The 20,776-nt window shown below is 41.9% G+C and overlaps 1 protein-coding gene across 11 annotated transcripts in view; it reads left to right on the forward strand.

Moving 5' to 3' along the window:
* The window catches only part of ZBTB20 (zinc finger and BTB domain containing 20), a 511,117-nt gene that overhangs the window by 18,229 nt on the left and 472,112 nt on the right, over nucleotides 1-20,776 (forward strand). For 9 of the 11 annotated variants that reach the window (XM_082221564.1, XM_082221570.1, XM_082221558.1 and 6 more), the window contains exon 1: nucleotides 17,709-18,046. The exons of the other annotated variants lie outside the window; for them this stretch is intronic. The gene's annotated coding sequence lies outside the window, so the exon portion shown is untranslated. Of the gene's footprint in view, nucleotides 1-17,708; nucleotides 18,047-20,776 lie in introns of those variants that run through there. 11 annotated transcript variants of the gene reach the window in all.

The following is a 20,776-nucleotide window of genomic DNA, read 5'->3' on the forward strand; positions in this document are numbered from 1 at the left end:
AAGCAGAGGCTTGACATCCATATGTCAGGAGTGCTCTGATGGTGTTTCCTGCTTGGCAGGGGGTTGGACTCGATGGCCCTTGTGGCCTCTTCCAACTCTATGATTCTATGATTCTAAGCATGAAAACGTTGACATTTTGGGGTCTAACCCATTTTGCCTATCATTTACCACAACCAGTTGTTGGTTTGCTGGATTTTGGCAGTTCTTGTTAAAGTGGGGAAATATGTGAACACCTGGACTAATGACAGTTACAAGTTGTGATGCTTTCCTACAATGCAGTTGTTTAATTGGAGCACAACATGGGGCTGCTCTGTCTATACCAAACCTTTCTTACGAAATGCAGATTATATTTGTGTGAGATTGTTCAAGGAGCTTTTCTGAGAAGAGGGGCTTACATCTCAAAACTACAAAAGCATGAGGAATGTTTTCAGATGTTGTGAATTGTTCAGAATCAAGAATACTTCCTTAAAGGGAGAGAGATGCAGCAAGTCCAAAATGCCTGGACTTATGCTACAAGTTCCTCTCATAAGAAAACTTCATTAGGAATATTACCTTGCCTAAGTAAGAATAAAATTAGATTTACAAAATGGAAAATACATTGATGTTGTTATTAATAACAGTGTTAATAAACGTTATTGCTTGTGCTGACTAATGGGGCTTATTCCAACAATACAGAACTAAGTAGTTCTGGGACAAAGCATTCTGAATGCCTTCGTTCGTTATAATCGTGGATTAAGTACTGTTGAGGTTCCTGTCAGTTTGTTTTATTAGAAAATGCTGCTTATTTTACTGAGGCATGCTGCCTAAACCTGAGGGTGTTGTTTTTTAAATCCATAAACAATGCTGAGCTCTTGTCAGAAAAAAGCCACATTGAAAAGATCTGAGTCTAAAACTACTTCAGTTATATACAGCACTACATTAATCAATTCCTTGAAGTATTACAAACATTTTTTTTAAAGGCCCCTCAATCTCATCTTGGGATAGCATATTGAAATGCTTCCTTACTGGGAATGAGGGAGGTTGTTATTTTGGACAGAGTTATGGAACTTCTGAGATATTATGTAGGCAATGCTCAGATAATATTAAAGTTTATTTCAGGCTCAGCATATTTGACCTCAAGCATCCTAAGAGTCATGTAGACCTGGCCAAAGCTATTACATTCCTCCAGTGATCCCCATAATAATGATTAATTTCTTTCATAACTCTCTTCATAATTAATACAGGTTTCATTGTGGCCACTACTATTCTCTTATTGATCATCTCAGCCATTTAAATTGGGACTGGTAAAGCTGTCTCTGTTTACTCTGCTGAGCAGACATTTATTTTATTTGGATAGCTCTCATCATTTGTAAATTATGTTGGGGATATTGACTGTCATGGAAACTACAGGTATTTCAGTGCTCTTGTCATGCAAGAGATGAAGCCTTTTCAGCATTTGAGGTTAATGTTCTTCTCTGGTGCTTTTTGCTTTTTGCAGTGGTCTATGAACACTAATTAGTCAGGCTTTACAGAGAAGCATTAGCTGTCCTGTTTTTACTCATAGCTAAGAGTATATTTTCCCTCCCCATCACCACAGATGTCTCTGAAATATGCTGAATGCTGCAGGAGTTGGGTTTGTACATTTACAGGCACATGTTAATCACATTAATTGTAAACTGTAATATATGTTTACAATTATATGTAACTACAGTGGTACCCCGCAAGACGAACGCCTCGCAAGATGGAAAACCCGCTAGACGAAAGGGTTTTCCGTTTTGGAGGCGCTTCGCAAAACGAATTTCCCTATGGGCTTGCTTCGCAAGACGAAAGCCCATAGGGAAATCTCCGGGGACCTCTTTTAAATGCTAGCGGTGGGGAGCAAAGCCTTCCCCCCCCTTCAGAAGAGGTCCAGGAAGGCTGGCGGGGGCCGAAAGGCTTTGCTCCCCAGCGCCAGCATTTTAAAAGCAGTCCGGGATAGCAGGGAAGCGCTTCCCGCTATCCCGGACGGCTTTTGAAGGCAGGAGAGGCATGCCGGCAAGTCTCCGCCAGCAGCGGCACCGCTGCCGCTGCTGGCGGAGCACTTCGCGAAGCCTGCGCGCGCTAATGTCAGCGCGCGCAGGCTTCGGCATGCGGGCAAGTCTCCGCCAGCAGCGGCAGCGGTGCCGCTGCTGGCGGAGCACTCCGCGAAGCCTGCACGCGCTGACATTAGCGCGTGCAGGCTTCGGCATGCGGGCAAGTCTCTGCCAGCAGCGGAAGTGGTGCCGCTGCTGGCGGAGCACTCCGCGAAGCCTGCACGCGCTGACATTAGCACGCGCAGGCTTCGGCATGCGGGCAAGTCTCCGCCAGCAGCGGAAGCGGTGCCGCTGTTGGCGGAGCGCTCCGCGAAGCCTGCACGTGCTGACATTAGCGCGCGCAGGCTTCGGCATGCCGGCAGAGGTCCGCGAAGCCTTGGCCGGACAGCTTTTGAAGGCAGGCGGGGGGAGCAAAGACTTTCGCCCCCGCCAGCCTTCAGAAGAGGTCCAGGACCTCTTCTGAAGGCTTGCGGGGGGCAAAAGTCTTTGTCCCCCCCTGCCTGCCTTCCCAGGGGCTTTTAAATCGCCCCGGACAGCGGAGAAGTCCTCCGCTGTCCCGGGGCGATTTTAAAATGCCGCCCGCCAGCATTTTAAGATCGCCCCGGACAGCGGAGAAGTCCTCCGCTGTCCCGGGGTTTTTTAAAATGCTGGGGGTGGGAAGAAAAGCCCTTGTCCCCCCCCCCAGCCTTCAGAAGAGGTCCGGGGACAGACTGTCCCCGGACCTGGTCTGAAGTCGGTTTCCCTAGGAACGCATTAATTGATTTTCAATGCATTCCTATGGGAAACCGTGCATCGCAAGACGAAAAACTCGCAAGAAGAAGAAACTTGCGGAACGAATTAATTTCGTCTTGCGAGGCACCACTGTATATGGCTTAATCGTTTACTTTATGTAAACTTCCCAAATTCAGACTTTTTACTCTGGACAGAAACAGCTGGACTTCATATTAATCCAAATATTAATGCAATTGGGGAGTTTTTTTCAATTGTATTTTAGTAAATGACAAATTTTTCCTAGTCATTTCATGAATTATTTTATTTATTTATTTATTTATTTATTTATTTATTTACATCTCATCAGTAACAGTGCATAATCCATAAGAAGGCAAGACTAAATGACATTTATGGCCAGTATCAAGTCTGTTTTCACTTCTATCTGGTCATGTTACTGTAATCCTCAAAACTGGAATATTAAATTATTTTATCTCTCCCCCCTGCCTTTTCTTTTGCTTACTGTGTTTTGTGTAGAACCACAAAACAAGGTATGTATAAAGAAAGCACATCAATAATTTATTTAAATTGCTGCTTTTGTCTTACAGTGAAGTTGATGATGTTCATGACAATAAATACATTACAAGCTTCTTATGTCTTATCAAGTTGTGTATGTTGCAGTTTAATCTTTTGGGTTGAAAAGCAAAAACAACTACAGATGGAAAGTGGAAGAAAGAGCCTGGAATGGTGCTCATCTTTGGGGCAGTTCACGAGTGCAAATTGACTGCTTATTTTCCTCACATGACCTCTCAAGTGTAGCTCATGTGAAAAAGCCTCTACGTTCTTAGACTATATGACATCCTTCCTGCAATGCACAGCAAGCTTTTCTCTGACATAAAAATTGCTGCTGCAACTGCTGATGTGTCTATCACAGGTTTTATCTGTGGAATATCCAGCCTCATATAATCAACATGCATGAAGGGGTTAAGATCATAGAGTAAGTTGTCCTGCCATACTTATCTAGGTTAAGGTTACCAGATTTTCAATGAATCTGGGGGCGCTTTTCAACTTCCTATTAAATAAATGGATTTTTTCAGAGGACTGATTTGTAAATCCGGAGACTGTCCCCAGGAAAAAGAGACGTCTGGTAACCTGGTATCTAGATTTCCTTATTATTTTGCTATCTATCTATCTATCTATCTATCTATCTATCTTCCTAATGAAAATTCATTAGCCTTTTGGTTTGATTTTTCTCCTCACCTTCACTTTTTTATGCAATTTTGCCCCAAATGCACAATTTTACAAAGCAATTCCTCCTATTATAAAACCCTTGGTATGCTAGTTTCATTAATATGTGCATTTTAATGCGTAATTGACCATAGTATATGCAATTTTGAACACATTACTTGACTAGAGAACTTCATTTCAGAATTCAGACACGTGAGTTTTAAAGGATAACTTTATTGAAAAATGGCTGCATTTTGGTTATTTGCAAGTAAATTTGCTTGTAAATGCAAACTGAATCTAATTTCTCTTCCATCCCTACTTTTCATTAGCTGGGATTTTACACCTGGTTCATTTTGTCTATAGCAGAACTGACAGGAAGCATTTAAAGGAACATGAGAACTTTTCAGCCAGCAAATTCATGGATAGCTTGAAATTATGGTACTGAGCAGCTAAGATAGTAAAAGTTTGCATAGCAGTTCTGCATTACCTTCATCATCAGGGATCTGTAGAATTCCCTCCACATGAGGAGTGCTATATCTTTAGTTATCTTTAATTGATAAAATGGAAAATATATTCTTGGAAAGCTATTTAATGTTCCTTAAGGGGGAGATTTTTTTAAAAAAGAAAAAAATGTTATGCTCTGCATGCTCTATTTTCTTATTTTATTCACTCTTCTACCTATAATGGCTTTTATTCTTTGATCTAAGCTATCAATTTTAATTGAAGTGTTTTCTGCCTTCTCTGGTGATGTAAAAGATATTTGCATTTCACAATTTTTAACAAAAAACCCCCAACAGATAATTTAAATTTTTAAAATTCCATCTTGGGAGGAGAAAAACACTTTTCTAAACTTCTCACTACTGAAATCTGGTAGGTTGTGGAATTCCTTATCCTTGAGTTTATAGGCTACTTATTTTTTTGACTGGTTTGTTCCTTAGCTGCCACCTATTCTGGACTTGGATCTTTTAAAAGCCTGCTGCTTTGTTTATTATAACAAGTAGTTTCTATGGAACCTTTCTGACTGTTTCCAAAATTATCCAGAGATAATTAGGACTGGAGTGGGGATGAAGTGTCATTCTTCTAGGGCAGACTGTCTCTGGAGCTGAACTACTCTGAATTTGCAGTGTTCCCCACAGATGCAGTAGGGAATGGTTTGCAATCCTATATATGCTTACTGAGATGTTACTCCCTCATTGGGATTTACTTGCAGGTAAGTGGATATGAAACTGCAGCCTCAGAAAATATTCTTTGGGTGTCACAATGTCAGATGGGCAGTGTACAGATTTTTTATTATTATTATTATTATTACAGTGATACCTCGGGTCAAGTACTTAATTCGTTCCGGAGGTCCGTTCTTAACCTGAAACTGCTCTTAACCTGAAGCACCACTTTAGCTAATGGGGCCTCCCGCTGCTGCCGTGCCTCCGGAGCACAATTTCTGTTCTCATCCTGAAGCAAAGTTCTTAACCAGAAGCACTATTTCTGGGTTAGCGGAGTCTGTAACCTGAAGCGTATGTAGCCTGAAGTGCATGTAACCCAAGGTACCACTGTATTATTATTATTATTATTATTATTATTATTATTATTATTATTAGAGTTTGGATTTAATATCCCGCTTTATTACAACCCGAAGGAGTCTCAAAGCGGCTCATATTCTCCTTTCCCTTCCTCCCCCACAAGAAACACTCTGTGAGGTGAGTGGGGCTGAGAGACTTCAAAGAAGTGTGACTAGCCCAAGGTCACCCAGCAGCTGCATGTGGAGGAGCGGAGACATGAACCCAGTTCACCAGATTATGAGTCTACCACTCTTAACCATTATTATGTCTTGTAATAATTCATTTTCATTAAGGTGGAATCAAATATCAACTTGCAAAGTATAAGAAACTTAAAAATTAGCAAATCACCCAGTCTGCCCAGTAAGAACATGAAAAGCTCCCTGCTGTATCATACTAAAGACTCATCTAGTCCAGCATCCTGTTTTCACAGTGGCCAACCTATGGGAGATCAGCAAGCAGGACCCAACTCCATCCCCACCCTACTTACTAGTGATTCCCTGCATCTGGTAGGTAGAGGCCTCCTGCTTCTGACAACAGAGGCCGGTTGTAGTAGAAGCTCAAGGAAAGCATTGACCCAGTGTGTGGCGGAACTGCATGTAAGAGATTATGAAGAAATGGAACAAAAATAGAACTGCCAACATAGTTGTGACATAATATAAATCTGTGGTGTGGCTAAACTTGGAATACTGTGTCCAGTTCTGATTGATCCACCTTAGAATAAGGTTACCAGACGTCCCTGTTTCCCGGGGACGGTCCCCAGATTTACAAATCAGTCCCCTGACAAAATCCAACCATTCCGACTGAAGTTGAAAAGTGTCCCCGGATTAATTGTAAAACATTTAGTAACCTTACCTTAGAAAGGTTATGATAGTTCTGTGAAACATGTAGAAAAGCAACCAAAATGATTTGTGGGCTGCAGTATCTACCTTATGAAGAAATGTTACAACATTTGGGGCTTTTTAGTTTTGAAAAAAGATGAGCAAGGGAGGACATGAAATGGGTTTATAAAAAGATGCATATGGTGTAGAGAACGTTGATAGGGTGAAGGTTTTCTTTCTCTTTTGGTACTAGAATCTGGGGTCATCCAATGAATCTGAATAGGACAAACTGAAGTGCTTCACAAAGCACATAGCTGAATTATCAAGTTTACCATCACAGGATGTGGTTGATGGTTCCCAACATCAACTGCTTTGAAAATGTATTATATTAATTAGTGATTCTGTCTTATAGCTTCTGAGGTGGTCTAAACCAGGGAGCCCATAACGTTTGAAAATATAGTGGATTAATAACATTGTGGAAGGCTACCATTGTTGGTTATAGGTTGTTTCTTCATTGGACCATGCACGTTCCTAGTCTTTGAGGGAAGAAGCTGAGAGGAAAAGTGTGTGTCAACACCCCATTCCCCCAGTGCATCAGTTGGCCAGTGCCATAGTCAGTTTGGTACCAAACTATGAATTCAAATAAATACTAAACTTTTAAAAAATGCCATAGACATGTGTAATATTCATGCCCCCCTGGTCTTTTTCCAAGCACAATTCAAAATAAATTTCCTGAACCAAAATAGCCCCAAATTATACATATTTCCCTAAAGCAGATATGTGTTTGGGGGTTCTTAAGGACACTTATAAGGCTTCTGGTATGTTCAACATTCCTAATTTAAGTGATTCGTTTCTGTTTTCTGAGTCTTGAGTTTCAGAAATTCTTCTGCGTTTATTTCACTTCCTAAATTCCTCCTCCTTGACAAAGTCCATAAAGGCATGTAATTTACTTTGAGGTCTATGGAGAAAGACCATTAGAATGGTGCAAAATGTTGTATTATTGAACTGTCTGACACTAAAGTAATGATTATTGAAGTGAAAGAAGTTGTGAAATGCTGCACATGGTGCAAATACAGCAAAGGTACATTGTATTTCTCTTGTTCAATCCTCATTGTACCTTAACTGGTGATTTTATGGTGATGTGGAGCTGTTGCGTGGTCCTTTTACATTTTGGTTGGTTCCTGCTGATATAAATCAAACACACTGTCCTCTTGTTATTTGTCAGGTTTAAAAACCCCAATTTTAATCACTTCATACAGGTATCTAATTTGAATCAGGCTGGCAAGCTGCAGGGCTCTTGTGCTTGTTTAATTGGTATCTTTCTCATCCATTTGAATGAAGTTGCACACGCACTGCAGGACATCAGCAGAGACAACTGAATAGTCAAGGCTGTCACTCTGGAAACAGGATAGTGAGATACTGCCAAGCTAAAGAGAGAGCTAGGGTCAAATATATTTTTTTAAAAAGAGCATTTCTATTTCAGCTTGTTGTAAAGTTCTATGGAAATAGCTTGACACGACTGATTACATATTTAATATATGGCATTGATAATTCTATATAATACTGCCAGAATGTTCAGTGTATGTGTGAGATCTGTGCTACCATTTATGTCTGTTTACAAGACTATCAAATTGTTATGTGATAATCCCTCAGACTGGCCTTGGTTGTCCAGTCAGGACCTACTGGCTTTGTTCACTTATCACACTAAACCACGGTTTAGCATAATGCACATAATTCACAATTAATTTCAGGCTCACATTCTTCCCCCCCCCAGGTGGGGGGGACTTCAGAAGCATTTACTTTCAGTTTTAGTTAATCACAGTAGTCACAGTCACGTAGTCTGGCATGACAAATTATAAAAGGTAAAGGGACCCCTGACCATTAGGTCCAGTCGTGACCGATTCTGGGGTTGCGGCGCTCATCTCACTTTATTGGCCGAGGGAAATGGCATACAGCTTTTGGGTCATGTGGCCAGCATGACTAAGCCGCTTCTGGCGAACCAGAGCAGCACACAGAAACGCCGTTTCCCTTCCTGCTGGAGGAAGGGAATTTATTTATCTACTTGCACTTTGACGTGCTTTCGAACTGCTAGGTTGGCAGGAGCAGGGACCGAGCAATGGATGCTCACCCCGTCGCAGGGATTTGAACCGCCAACCTTCTGATCGGCAAGTCCTAGGCTCTGTGGTTTAACCCACAGCGCCACCCGCGTCCCATGACAAATTATAGTTAGCACTAATTATTGTCAGATTTAAACAAGCCATCTTAAGTAGTTTCCAAAGCTACGTAGTGTCCATCTACAATTAGTTTGAATGACACGGCAAACTGCGGTTAACTAAAACTCTATGTGAAAGCTTCCAAAAAGGGAGGGAGGGAGGGAGGGAAGAACATGTGAGCCTGAGGCTCCGTATGACTTGTATACATCACAATAAACTATGGTGTGAGTGCAGCCTCAGCCTGATTACAAATAAGTAGGGCCCAGTTGCCCTTATTCTGTTCTAGTGCTGTGGCAAAAAATTAATCTCAGTTGTTATTTTTTACCGTTCTCTATAAATTTATGAGATAATAAATTGCATTAGAAAATTTTGAAAGTGAAGGGAAAATGTCTATGGAATTTTCTGGATGGCGTACAAGTTCAGTATTGTGCAGCAGCCAAGTGGTGTTTGTGAGGTATCCTTTATTTCATTGTAGAAATCACCTCTCCAGTGGTCTGCACTCTGCAGCTTTTCAGAGTTTTGGTCCACCCCGTGAGGTCCACAGCTGAGCTTTTCTGTAAGGATGGGAAGGTGGGTCCGCTTTCTCACATTAGCCAACACCTGTTTGTTTTTAAAAAGTCTTTTATTTTTAAAGAAACCAATGCAGAAAGGTTTCTTATGGTAAAAGAGAAGGTTTTTCTTAAAAACAAAACCAGCAACTGCAACAGTCTGAGGCACTCGGTCTCCACCATCCCTGCCTTCCACAGCTTCAAACTCAGGGGAAAACATGAGGTAACTTCTCCTATGGGGCTTTTTCCAATCAGGAAACATAGGCGGCCTGAGAGGCTGCAGAAAGCTAGAGAAATGTTTGATGGAAAGGAAAGCCCACACACCATCCACAGCCACTTTGCAACAATTAGGTAAGCTGAACCCTACACTAACCAGAATTCCAAATAAATTCCAAAATGTCCTGAGAAAGAGGCAGAAAAATGGGGGGGGGGGGAAGCTGTTGATAAATTGGAGGGCAGGTTTTGGCACTATTCTATTCTGTTTTCCTCCAGTTTATATCCCACACAAAGCCCAAGGAGGCATATTTCTGACTAGATAGTGTGTAGACCTTGAGGAGACCTGTAATGGTGTTTACACACATTCTTGTGTATGTTTGGCAGCCCAAGCCTACATTGATGCTTCTTACAAAAGTTATACTTGCACTATAGAAAAAGTGTTTTGGGGTTGCCACCTGTCCTATATAATACAGGATTGTTCTGTACCACTGCAGCGAGAAGGTAAACAACGTTTCTGTGTGCTCTGGCACTCGTCATAGTGTTCCGTTACACCAGAAGCGTTTTAGTCATGCTGACCACATGACCCAGAAAGCTGTCTGTGGACAAACACTGGCTCCCTCGACCTGAAGGGAGATGAGCGCCGTAACCCCATAGTCACCTTTGAATGGACTTAACCATCCAGGGGTCCTTTACCTGTATTTCAATGTAAAATGCTATGTTCTCTCTGTCTCTTGTGAATTGTTCTTGATTTTATTGCTTTATCTTTTTGTAAGCTACTGTGAGGTTTTGTTTTTGGGGTTGTTGTTTTTTTACTCTCAAGTGGTGTATAAATTTTGTTAAATAAATACAGTAGAATAGAAATGTCTATCTTTCTCCTCATCTTAAAATGAATAATTAATTAAGGAGGAATTAGCTTCTTCTGCAGTTTGGAGAAAACTTTTAGTTCCTACTTTTCTAGTCTGAACGGAGAATGGATCTATGGTTTAGTCTGCCTACCTTAGATTTTTGAGTACAGTTTGGATTGCCAATACTCAGGTTGCGGACTCAGGGCTGCCATTCCCAAAGCTGTTTTCTGTGTAACCGCTTAAAACTGCTGGAGCAGTTACAAAATGTGACTGCTGTACAGGGTAAAAAAACCTTTTTTAAAAAAATGCTCCAGTAACATGTTACAGTTACACGTGCAAACAAAGGAGCATTGTAGAAAGGATGGCTGCTCCCATCAATACATCAGGGCTACTATCTTTCCCTCATACAGTTACCAGGAAGCAATGACACATTGTGATGTGCTTCTGCTTCCTGGAGTATTTTCAGAAGCATTTTTACCTGTGTTTTGAAGCTGAACCTAGCAGTTTTACACTGTTGAAAGAGAGAATACATTAAAGCAGCCCTTGGGCTCCCTCATAAGTAGTGCCTACATTTTTTGATCCTTTTAAATTTCATTTTTCTGTACATATTTCCACCCTTTTAAAATGGCCAGGACAGGATAGACTGTGCTTTGGGGCACAAACAAGAGGGGGGCGGAATGGACTTGGGTTGTTTGTCCATTTGTAGAATGGGCATATATATGTGCTGCAACTGTGATCAGTTCCTATGCTGGTCTGATGAATTTCATGGCAGCTATTCATGGCGCCACTGTGTCCCCCTGGCTTGTGGTTCTGCTATAGGTACTTGCTGTGAAATCAACTTAACTTACAGGGGAGCTGATTACAGGCCTTAGGATAGGAGCATGGCATTAATGTTTTTAGCAGCAGTCCTGTTGTGTTTGTAGGAGCTGGTTTCAGAGGCAATACTGTGGACCAATGTGAGTCCCATTGATCAGCTTTCGTTTTCAGAACCAATATATAACCATTAATAGTAATTTAAACACATCGTAAATACTCCCCCCCCAACAAAAACCCACACGCATACATGTGTGTTAGTGCTAGTTCCCTTAGCGGTTGTCACGCCTGAGAATCCTGTTAACTTGGCACAGGCTGAATTAGTGAATTCCAGAAGGGTTGAAAAAAATTTAAGCGATTCAGTATAACTTCATGTGGAAAATGACTCCTAAGGTACCTTTTCAATCTGCACTGAACTCAGAGGTGATTCTTCCTATTAACAATGATACTTTATACTCTCAGGTGGAGGTTTGGGAGCACACTGACTTAATTGTCCTAGACATTCTTGTGGTTCTTATTGTTACTAATACACATTTGAGCAGCTGATGAATCAGAAATGACTCAGTTCAGGCAAACAAGATTGTTGTTGTTTCTTATTCTTACTGTTAGCTTAAAGAGTAGGCCAGAATTGAAACCAGAATATTTTATCTAGTTAAGTTTCCTATTCTGGGCCACCAGAGAAGTTGTTCTATTGTTCTTTGGAAATAGTTGTGTCAGCCTACAAGAATTTCTAGGCTCTTCCGCTGCACTTCTGTATCCATTCATCAGGAGTAAGCCCCATTAAACTCAATAGAACCTATTAAGTAAAATGTAGACTATATTTCTAGAAACATTTAAGGGCCAAAGTATACTTGGCATTAATAATATGGTGTACTGTTGAGCAGGGACGCGGACTTATAAAAAATATTGGGGGGGCCCGGGAAAGCTCATGAATAATAAATAAGCTCATGAATATGCAAATAAAGTGGCGCCGCCTCCTCGTGAGCGAATAGGGGAGAGCGTGCTGCGCCTGTTAATCAGCTCCGAAGGAAATTGGGTGGAGCTTTTGCTCGGGAGGGAGGGCAGGAGGCATGCAGAGCCCGACCCTGTGCATTTTGGGCTGGGGGAGGGGCGGCGGTGGCGCTCTGCTGGAGGGGCGCCGGAGATTATTGGGGGGCGGAGCCCCCCAAACGAATTTTTGAGGGGGCTCGGGCCCCCTCAAGCCCCATGGAGTCGGCGCCTATGCTGTTGAGTGCAAGCTTTAACAAGTTTTCTGTATAAGGGCCCTGATTCAGATCAGCTGAGGTAGTGGGTGTAACCCTTTGCCCTCTGTAGTGGTCCCAATTCAGCTGGGAGGCATGCTTACTATTTATACTGGGAACAAAGCTCCCATTCCAGTTTAATTAGGGTGGTGAAAACCAAAGCAGGCAACACCTCCAAAAGGATCAATTCAAACTGGGTGATGCGCAGTGAAAAGGTCAATGTGGGATGTAAGAGTAAAGTGATCCACACTGGAGAAAATAGACTATCTTTGTTTATACGATGGTGGGGTCTGAATTCATGATAACCAAGGAGAAAATAGATATTGGTGGAAAACCTTGACATAGTGTGCATCAGCTTTGAAAAAGGTGAATTCCATTCTGATATTGTAATGCTGTTATGCCATTTGGAACACTACATATAGTTTTGGTTGCTACATCTCACAGAGGATATTGTAGATCTGGAAAAGGTGCAGAAAAGGGCAGCAAAAACTTTAGGGGCCTATGAGGAAAGGTTGCAAAGTCTGAGACTTTTTAGTTTAGAAAAAAGTAATTGTTGTGAACCCCTGGCCTACCTGGCAGCAAGTTAGCATGTCAAGTCCCCAGTCCAGGGTCAAAACACATGTCCAAGCTGAAGCACAGCCCCACAGATATCCTGTCACATCCAAGCTGAGGTCCATCAACATGGGCCATTGAGCAGACACAGCACCTCAGCTCTGCTTCCTGTTTGTACTCTGCATGCTGTTTGCATCATCTGGGCTTGATGAGGCATGTGACCCTCACCTGTTCCAACCCTACTTCAGCTCAGAAATCCCACACCTCCTCCCAGAGCTAACGACCCCCACCTGGCCAGCTAGGTTGCTGGGCTGTTAGCCATTGACTGCCTCAGACCTCCTAGAGTGCCCTGCCTGCTGCTCCCTACGCCTCAGAGCCTGACATGTTTGTGGAAACAGGTGCCCCTCTGGTTCTGGTGATGGTTTCTGCTTCTCTGGTTCCTGTGCATTGACCTCCCACATCTCCTCGTCATCCTCTGTCGCCCTGTGAGTACTTCCTACACCAACCTTTCCTTCCCCATCCCCGGATCCTCCTCCTTCTTGCTGTCCTGCCAGTTCATGACAGCAATAGGGGAGGTGATGAAGGTTTAGAAAATTATTCATGGTGTGCAGAAGGCACATAGAAAAATGTTTTTCTCCATCTCTCATGATGCTAGAATTCGGGGTTATCTATTGAACCTGAATGGAGGGAGATCTTAGGTCAGACAAATTTTTAAAAATTCAGCCAACAAGCAGTGGGTGTTATCCAACTACATAGATCTGCTGGCACAAGGATTTCCATTTGTGTAATGGAACTTCTCTGCTCCCTGGATGCGCCTGTACCCACCTACCCCTAAAAAAACTGCTCTGGATTGTTGGGGGGACGACCCCTAGAACAGATTCAGAGTGTTTGCGGTGATAGAAAAGGAAGAAGTTCCACTGTACAAGCAGAAATCCTTGCACTAGCAGATCTATTTCGTTGGATACTGCCCAACTGATTTACAGAATTCACAGCTGTAAGATGTAATGACAGCCAGTAGCTTAGAGCCTGAAAAAGAGTTTAGACAAATCCTTGGAGAATACCTCTTTTAATGGCTACAGCCATTCCTAGACGTATTTTCCAATAATTTGTCTAAACTCTTTTTGAAGCCATAAGCTACTGGCTCACACTACATATTATGAATTCTGGCTATATGCAGTCTTCAGGTTTCAGACACAATATGCATCCAAGTACTAGTTGTTGGGGAGGGGGGAATGCAGCAGGACAGGGTATTTGCCTCCGTGTTGTGCTTGTGAGCTTCCTACAAACCCCTGGTTCACCACTGTGGGAAACTGGATGTTGGACTAGATAGGCCTTTGGTCTGATCCAGCAGCGCTTATGATATATTCTTACTGGGTTCAATAAAACCAAAGTTTTATATACTAACTTGAGTGTTACTTAGTGTTGTGATAGGATTGTTAAATTATAGGAAACATTGGAAATGTCTTTATATCAAGGCCATTTTTGCTGCCTTTGTTAGATTTACATTTTCCCATCATGGAACCCAAGACAGTGTACGTGTAGTTCCCAGATAGTCACCATCCAGGCACTGACTAGAGTAGACCTTGACTCTAGTCTTCAGGAAGGTGCTTTCAGACTGCACCCTGGGATTACTACAGTAGATAGGTTGTAATGCTTAAAGTTCTAAATTGTAGTGATGGGGCAAACTCCCTCAATTATGAACAGAATTGGATGTGCACAACTATTTCCTCAAGCTTAAAAAAAAATAGCATTGCATATTCTGAGCTGAATTATGTCGCTGGGAGATGCAAAAGGATCTGATTCCATACCCCAGACTCTCAAATGAGCTTCCTATTTCCCATCCTACCATCCTGTCTACCTGGCTTGTTGCTCATGGGTCAAGTAGCGGGTTGGAAGCAAAAGTCTCTCTTGCCCCTCTCCTTTCTGGGATTGGGTATTGCTGTTATGGCTGTGAGCAAGACACCAAGAGCATTTCCCCATTGCTGTTGATTTGCCACTGCTGGGAAAACAACATATACCTGGTTTATAGCCATAGTAGCGTGTCAGAATACATAGGGTTGCCATATTTTAAAAAGTAAAAACCAGGACACCCCGAAAGTTGTTGGGCTTTTCAATTGACTTGCCTAAGATCCAGGACAAAGCGACGCCTTTCAGAAATTCTCCCCCGGATGTCAATTCCGCCTTTGAAATCCCGGTAATGTCTCCCTTTCCGCCTTCAGTGAAGTGGTTGGATCTTATTTTAGGTAATATAGGTTGCTGGCACTTTACAAAGAACGAGAGGACAGGTTCCTACTTCAAAGGATTTATAATCTAATAATAGCCACAAGGCGGGTCGCGGGTGGCGCTGTGGGCTAAAGCCTCAACGCCTAGGGCTTGCCGATCGAAAGGTCGGCGGTTCGAACCCCCGCGGCGGGGTGCGCTCCCGCTGCTCGGTCCCAGCGCCTGCCCACCTAGCAGTTCGAAAGCACCCCCGGGGGCAAGTAGATAAATAGGTACCGCTTACCAGCGGGAAGGTAAAACGGCGTTCCGTGTGCGGCTCTGGCTCGCCAGAGCAGCGTTGTCACGCTGGCCACGTGACCCGGAAGTGTCCCCGGACAGCGCTGGCCCCCGGCCAATAGATGTGAGATGGGCGCACAAACCCCAGAGTCTGTCAAGACTGGCCCGTTCGGGCAGGGGTACCTTTACCTTTACCTTTAATAGCCACAAGGGGGACAACAGTGGGAGAGCATGGAGATGGAGGGAGATGCAAACAGGAAAAGATAATGTGATTATCATGTTATACTTTGAATATCAGTATTAGCTATGTACTGTTAGCCCTTGGGCAAGTTGCTGCAACACTGTTCTTCAGGACTGTTTGTAGCAGAGGAGGAAGTTAGAAACCATAGCTCCATCATAAAGCAGATGTGCTGCATACAAAAGATCACATGTTCAATCCCCAGCAATGCCAGCAAAGGACCTTGTGTGTCAGGGCTCAGCTTACTTCCAGATACCTTGGTGAGCTGCTGCCAGTCAGAGTGGACAGTACTAAGGTAGATGGATCCAGGGTCTGATGTAGTATAAGGCAGCTCCATATGTTCACAGTTACAACGTTTGTTCATAGGAATGCGTTTGCAAGTCACACCCGTAAAGAAAGGGAAGGACATACAGCTGTATCTATTTTGAGTGTCTACTTGTGTGTCAGACTTGGATGTGCTATGACACTGAATCCCTGCACTGGATATGCGTAGCTTGAGATATATTATAAGCCATGTTCCTGTTAAGATTTTCAGTAGTACCCTTACAAGTATTCTATTTCTCATCCAAAATTGGTAAAATAATAAAGACCTCCAGAATGCTGCAGCCTATCTATCTTCACCTGTAGGAGTAATTTTGTTGGAGCAAAAACTCATAAGCCTTTTATTTAGCAAGCTGACTGTGGGAAGGGCTGTAGTTTAGTGGTAGAGCACCTGGTTTTCATGTAGAAGGGCCTAGGTTTAATCCCCAGCATCTTCTGGTGACACTAGGAATGACTTCCTGTCTGAAAACCTGGAGAGCTGCTGGCAGTCAGTGCAGACAGACCATGGTAAGCTAGATGGACTTGGGCTCTGACTTGGTATAAGGCAGCTTCCTTTGTGTGTAACCACAGTCCACATGGATAAATGTACATTAGGACGGTGCCTAGCCTGTTGTAGTAATAGACAAATGTGCCGTACTTCTGGGGAAGCCACCTATGGAAGCAATACAGTATGTGTATTTTTCACTACTGTGGCTGTTCTCTATAAGTCTCTGTGCCTACATATTTTTATTTTTACTTCTGGTACTGTATCAGAAATTGTGTGTACAGTGGAGTTGAGTGAGCAAGTCTTACAACAAGTTGGAGGTTGCATGTATCATCCAAATATTTTGAACCTGACTTATTTTTTTCTGCAGACTTGAAGCTGAGAATGTGTCTCCCATGGGAAGTAGCCTAGTTGCTCATTTGTGTGTACTTTATAAGCTCACTTATGGTATATATGTATGGTTCTTACCACACATGAAATGTTATATACTCTCTCTCTCTCCCATCACTGTATATAAAATATTGCTTCTGCAGCTTTAAGATGGGAACATAGAAATTCCCTTGAAAGTTGGTCACATAAGAGTACAAGTTTGTCTGCCTTGTATCTGCTAAGTAAATATACATGTGTATTTTAGATGTGGCATAATGTTTTAAAATCTAATTTTTACTGTTCAATTGCCGTGGTTATTATTTTCTTCTTAGTGTATCAGACTGAGGGTGAGCTGAAAGTGCTGCATCTGAGACCTTATACTAGTTTAAATAACCATGTCCTGTTTACAGTTCAAAAAAGGGTTTATTTCTGTCCTTGTAACAGTGTGTACTATGTCCTATAGTACATGTTGCACCTGTTCAGACATAAGTAGAAGACATTATTATAGCTGTTGTGGGGAGAAGATTCCATATATATATATTTGGGAGGGAGGGAATGCTGGAGAAATGGCCTTCCCTTAATTTGTTTACTGGCAACCTCTTCTGCAGCCTTCCTCCTAAGCAAGATCGGTTTTCCCTGCTCCACTATTGTCTGGGGAAATCTATCTTCAGGAGTTGCTTTCTTAAAAAGATCTCATGCCCAATCATCAGAAGGCTTTGTGTGGTTTGCCTGTCAAAAGAGATATGTTTACACTTTCCATGCATGTGTTAAAGCTATCAGGTTACAAAGCAGAGTGGCTGATGCATTTCAGCCTTTCCTGCTAATATACACACCAAAAAAATGTATTTATGATAATTACACGGACTGCCTGGAACAATGCATTCCAACATCCTGTAACATAAATAAGGAAGGTGGGGCCAGCTGACATTAAACGGCTTGTGTGCCAGAAATCCTGATCTCCACTATATATATACCCTTTTCTATTGCACGGTCTCAGTCTGGCAGCGTTGAACCTGTTGCTGCATTAGCCGAGTTGTATTTTGCTAGATAGGGGAAGGAGGGTTGTCTGCTGTCTGGTAGGAGGGCTTTGTCTGTGTGTGCCTTTCTCTCTGTCTCTCACACTCTCGCTTTGCGCTCTCTCTCTCTCTCTCGCTCTCTCTCTCTCTCTCTCTCTCTCTCTCTCCCTTTCCCGTCTCTGTGGTTTGTAAGGTAGGTTGCAGTGTGTGTATATACACAACATCAAGAGCAGGAAAATGGACTCATTAGGGAGGCAGGCAGTCATTACCATTCACACTGCACTTCCAGGGAGACAGCGACTATGAGAAGACAAACTGAGGACTGGGGAGCAAGGTAGGCCAGTCAACTTTTATAAAAAAAGAAGAGGAGGAGAGAGAGAATATTTTCCTTTCCTTTCCCCACAATCCCCCCCCTCCTTCCCTTGACACTTCTGTATTATCTCCTCTTGCTGTTTTATTTTAGGGATGCAAGTTTGTGAGACCTATGTGTGAGCAGAAAATTTTGGAACATCTATAGGCCAGCCTCCTTCACAAATGCATCCCCCCCCCTTTCCTCCATACCACTTATTTAAAGATATGCTGCTTTATAATATTTCACTTTAATTACTTTTTATTTTAAACCAGGAAAGGAAACAAATATGTTTGTTTTTCCAACATCGGTTCCAAGTAAATCAATATCTTTCACTCCTTTAAAACAACCCTCTCCGTATGTTAGTGGGTCTCTGCTTTTTCCTTTCTGTTTATGTTCCATCTGTCTGTCCATATATCATGTTCTCCTTGTTTACTGCTAAATGTTGTGTGTGTGTGTTTGTCTCTGTGTTTGCCAATGAGTTTTTAACTGTAATGCCGGTGACCAGAGATTACAGTTACTGTTCTTTGTTTGGTATCTGTTGTGAGTTTAAAGTCCATATTTTCGATATATAAAAACAAATTGCAACCTGGGAAGCAGGCCGCACTATTTTGAAAGGGATTTTAAAAATAAATAAAAATCATTCTTTGGGGATAGATGTTCTCGAATGCAATATTCTACATCTATCTGTTCCCTGCCTGCCAAAAAATATTTTTTTTGAAAAAAATATGATTGCTGCTAGTGTGTGAAAGAAGGGAAAAAAGAGAGAGTATAGCTTGCTTTTTTTTTTTTTACTAGACGGGCTACTCTTGAGGAATAAGAATTCAAACTTTCTAAAAGGGAGTTAGTATCCCTGATTTCTTCCAATCCTCTTCCTCCCCCCCCCCTCCACACACACACGCATATATACACACAACTCTTTTCATCCCACACTCTCTTGAAGTGTTCTTGTGTCTTGCTCTGTGTTGATGCAGGGAGAGGGTCTTTTACAATGTACCAAAATGTCTTGAGAGGGGGTGCTTTATTTTTTTTAAAAAAAATACTATTTATTCCTTTTCTCCCATAAGCTGTATATTGTTTCAAGCACTGGAGATGTTTGCGAGATTATTTTTATTTTGCCAAGGAACGGACTGTGATGAGTGCCGAAGACCATTTTAAATTGTTTGAGGAGCTTTTCATGATAGTTCTTTCTCTCCCTCCCCCCCACCTCCCCGCAGTAGCTTTTAAAGGCTGGCCAAGCTGATCCATTTATAAGGATTTTTAAACCTGAACTCATGTCTGTGCTTTTACAGAGTAAAACTACAATACTCGCTGCCTATATAAAAAGAAAGCAGGAGAAAGTGGAAGGGAGTTACATAAAATATTGTTGAGAATCCATGAGTAATTACTATGCTATAGAAAATGGATGCTAATCAGTGGAGATCTTTCAACAGTCGCAATCCATTAAAAACAAGATTATAAAATAACAAGAGACATACCTTATTTTAAATTGCATTATGCCTTTCTTGATAACACAAAGGAGGCCTTACAGCTATTTACCTAACCCACCTAGCAGCGTAGAAGAGATTGCTTGCATCATTTATTTAATTTATACTTTCCAGATGATAAAAGTTTTTGATGTTATCAGTGTTGTCCACTTGAAAGCAGCATGCCAAGTTTTTCTTTTGTTGCTGCTGTTGTTTTTTTAAACTTATAAGCTTCCCATCTCACCAGAGGATATGCTGGACAAGCCATGTTAATTTAAACTACTGCAACAAATGATCCAACAGACTTGGCAAATAAGGCTCCCTCTTGCTATATTGAATTGTTTTCAGCCTCTAATACTTTGATAAATGTGCATTAAAATAAGTTTGGTTGGCAAAATGTTTAATGATGGACTTTTAAGTACAGTTTTCTGCAGTGCGACACTCCACCTCCAGCACCCAAGATGATGTTACTTCGGATAGCAATTCAGTTGCCTCTTTTATCTTCCCTTACTTATCATTTAAGTCAAACACACCAACAGTTGTTTAAGCAAGGACATATACTTCTTTTTAAATATATATGAACTAAGCATAAGAATCTGTAGCCTTAAAAGTGTACGTAGTTCCCCTGCCAGGAATTGCAGACCTTGAAACTTTGGTCTAGGCTGGGAGGTAGGAAAGCGAGAAGAGCTGTGTGCAAATTATTAAATGCCTCAGAGGGGGAGCAATTTGGTGAACGCTTGGCAAGCTTCAGCAGCAGTGTTCAGCTGCCAGTCACCCCATGTGAAGTGTATGTGTTTTCAGACACCTGATGCTTGCTTTTGAACTAGAATAGTATATATTCCCTTATAGGATACCTCTTTCAATTGCAGGGATCCTTGCAGGCTTATCGTATTTTATTTTATTGTAATATTTCATGAATTTGTGGTATGGAAGGTGTTGTGCCAGCTGTTCTACACCCCCTTTTTAAAAAAGGGTAAAAATATATTGCTTAATTTTATAAGACCCTTGGGTGAGCAGAATATCACATTGCATGGGGCAAATCTCTCTCTCTCTCTCTCTCTCTCTCTCTGTGTGTGTGTGTGTGTGTGTGCTTTTTCCTGAGTTAAAAGAAGAATGTGGATTTTAAAAGAAAAAAAATTGTCATTGAAAATATTTGATTTTTGGGGCATAAATTATTTCCCTGCAAAATCTCTCTTAATTAACAGAACTTGTATTGAGCCGTAACTTGTATGGTACTTGATGGTAACTT

This window comes from Podarcis vaucheri, assembly GCF_965113315.1.
Source record: "Podarcis vaucheri genome assembly, chromosome: 4".
Lineage (NCBI taxonomy): Eukaryota > Metazoa > Chordata > Lepidosauria > Squamata > Lacertidae > Podarcis > Podarcis vaucheri.